The sequence below is a fragment of the Abrus precatorius genome, unplaced genomic scaffold (assembly GCF_003935025.1).
Source record: "Abrus precatorius isolate BTA unplaced genomic scaffold, Abrus_2018 Scaffold10, whole genome shotgun sequence".
In the NCBI taxonomy this organism is placed as follows: Eukaryota; Viridiplantae; Streptophyta; class Magnoliopsida; order Fabales; family Fabaceae; genus Abrus; species Abrus precatorius.
Window position 1 is genome coordinate 19,535,230 of NW_020874292.1, and position 3,532 is coordinate 19,538,761.

Sequence of the window (3,532 nt, forward strand, 5' to 3'; positions counted from 1 at the left end):
GCACACTCTCCTCCTAACTAGACTTCTGACCAACACTTTTGCCGAGCGACTCGTGACCACACACATAGTATCTGTGAGGCAAGGGTAACCGACGACCATCCATGGTGTGAAGCTGTGATTACAATAACACAGTGAGTGTGGCTATGTGCAATGAGCGCACGTGTGTGTGGAATATTTGTTAGTGCAGTGAGCGTACCTGTCTATGAATTGAAATGAAGTATTTGAAAAGTTTTACTTGTGTTTGTTGATGCTTGATTTGAGTTATGCTAGAAAATATGTGAAGTGTGCAAGGTGAGTCTCTATGCTTATGTGTGTTGGATAGTGTAGAATACTCACCCTTACATTTAATTTTCAAGTGACTAAGATGATCACCATCGAGCTCGGTGAAGAGATGAATGACACTGCTATAGGACTTAGAATATTATTTTGTTTTGAAACTGAAATGTATTAATTAAGTTATGTAGCGATTATTTGACTTAAATTGTAATCCATCCTTATTTTTGAAATACTTTGCTGAACTATGCCTTAGGAAATTATGTGAATGAAATTTTTTTATTATTCCCATTTTTGCGAAATTTATTTATTTTAGAAATTAAATTTAAGGTGTTACATTTTCCCTTTGGATATTGAATGTGCTTATTGAATGTGATTTTTCTTTATTAATTGAATATTATTTTCCTTTTATATGTGGTCAAAGTTGTCTATATTCACATAATTTTAGCATTCTCCGCATAATTTGTTGAAGCAACTGAATACTTGCTTAAGCGCATCTTGATTTGCTACATATCACCACTATTGGCTTTAAGCAAAATGTACCCAGCCGAGCTTTGGTTGTAGAAAAAAAAAATGAGAATTATATATATATATATATACATATATATATATATATATATATATCATTTTTATATTCTATATTCACTTAAGCGAGAATTGAGTCCCCTTAAATCATTGGCTCTCTATCTCCTTTTCGCTTTATTTTAATTAGTTTCATTTTAAAATGTTTAGGTGACAAAAGTATTGTTTAAGAAAGATAATCTTAAAGGTTTTTCTCATTCACTTAGGCGAGGTTCACAACAATTCCTTTCTCACTTAAGCTCTATTTTGGTGGCTTAATTAAATTTTATTTATTTTTGCTTAAGCTAGTCAATTATTGTTTAAGCAAAATTATGCTGATACGATTCTTACCAAAATTGCATAAGATTGAGATTGCTTAGGACCCTCTTCCAATTTCACCAATATTAAAAAGGAGAATTGGAAGGAAGAAAATTTAAAATGAGAAGAACCTGAAGCTTTTGAACCGGCAAAGTCAATAGTAGTGTTCAACTTCATGTAGAGATTTTTTAGATGCAAAATGTAACATCTTTATTTATTTAATATAATAGAGGAAATAATTTTAGAGTTGAAAAGGAGAAATTAAATTAAATTTGTTTGCTAACCAAATACAACGTGCGGAATTATAAAATTTTTATTGAAACAAATTTAAGTGGAAAGTTGAAACAACATTAATGTATATTGTTCTTATTATATTACAAGAGCTTAATATTTACAAAATATAACTTTAAAATACATTCGGAATCATCTATATTATTTACAAAATACAAAATATGATAAGTCTTAATGAGCAGTCTATCCGCTAAAAGCCTAAAGACGGTACTAGTCGTCCCCATATCATCTCTCTATCTCTACAAGGTCTTTGGAATCAAGTTTCTCGTCTGATCTGAGATAGAGATCTCTGGAGTCTGCAACAACCTCCACACCTAGGACCCGCTCAAAGGTGACTCAGATTGATTTTCTGAGAAGGTCATGATCATCACTTGCAAAAGTAGGTCACAGTTGCCGCAATCCTAACTGTGCCTTTATAAATATATAAAGTATAGTAGATCTTTGTGTTGACAGGGAAATCTAAAGGTATGCTATAAAATAATTCCATTTCTAAAAAATAATATGGCTATGTATATTATCACAGTGTACAGCCAACTTAAAATAACAAGTTCTTTAATATTCACTAAATACATAATTTAACCTACATTGTACCAAACTATCAATCTAATTCTCTCTTAGGGTGTTGTCATCTTGGTTCCCTAAAAAGTTTTATAATGATGAGTCTTGCTTCTCATTACCAAACATGAATAAAATTAAACCATACAAACAAAGATTGTACATTAATCAAACATACAGTATAAGTTATGTTCATATGCATACAATAATTTTCAATCATTCAATTTATCACGTTTCCTTTCTATTAATACTTTGAATTTTTATTTTACACTTTCATAGCCCTTGAGATCCCTTTTAAGTCTTCTTTAGCATAGATAGTTGCTAGATAGCTACAGTTACACGGATATAAAGTGTGCCGACCCAGCCCTTTTTAGCAAAAGCATGACTAAGAGTTTAGGTCAAGAAACAAGTATGAGATCTGTGGTGCTCTTACTCTCAGTTGTTATGCGTAATTCAAGAAGCACATACACCACCCTCATTTCTCCAAGATTTCTCGAATCAACTCCATCTTCCACACTCTCAATGTATCTCTGAACTATCCACATTTGTCCTTATAATTTTCCTATCTCATTCCACTTCTCTTTTCATATTTCTCATCAAAATCTAACTTGACATGTCCATATTAATATTTTGTTCATCCTTTCCTCTCTCTATTTTATTAAAGTTCATTAACTACATCACATATTAATCAATCATTGCTCAAAGTTGGTCACTCCCGGACTCAGTCCACAACACACATACATATATGCTCAAAATAGATATCATTCATATCATTAAAACACAAAGAAATATATTTCAATCCAACATATAATCACAATCATACATCACACCACAACATTTTTATGAGCTTAAACATATCATGTTTTTAGCAATGAGATAGAGCTTTCTTTACCTTGAAATTTAGAAAGGGATTTGCGAAAGATCTTGCTCAAAAAGCTAAGTTCTTTCTAAATATCACAAGAGACCCTTTTAGGGGTGGGAAACAAAAAAATAACTAAGGAAATGGAGAGCCAAGCTTCAAGAACTTACCAAATAGTAAGAGGAATAAACTCCCAAGCTTGGATCGGAGAAAGATTGTGGTTTATCAAGGATTTTCTTAGAGAAAGGAATAGAGAAGTCAGAGGAAACTGAGAGTTACTTGTAACTTGGATTATAATCCAAGTTTTCTAACTTGAAAACCCTTAAATACCCTTCAACTTGCGATATTCTCGCTATAGTGAGCTATCTCTTACTACAACGAGAGCTTCTTGCTATAGCGAGACCCTCTTTCATTGCAACGAGAAAACCAGACAAAAATTTCTTTTGTTGTCTGTTATTCTAGCTATAGTGAGAGCTCCTTGATGAAAAGACTGTTGCTATCTTGATCAAAATATAAGTAAATTAAATATAATACTAGGCTAAGTCAACCTAGGTTGTCCTTTTGTGAACATTGGTTAAGAGGCTAAACATCAAACATGTAATATGCATCTATTTTAGAAAATGAGGGGGAATTTGTTTGCTTTTAGGGTCATCAATCATTCAAGTGGAAATTCAA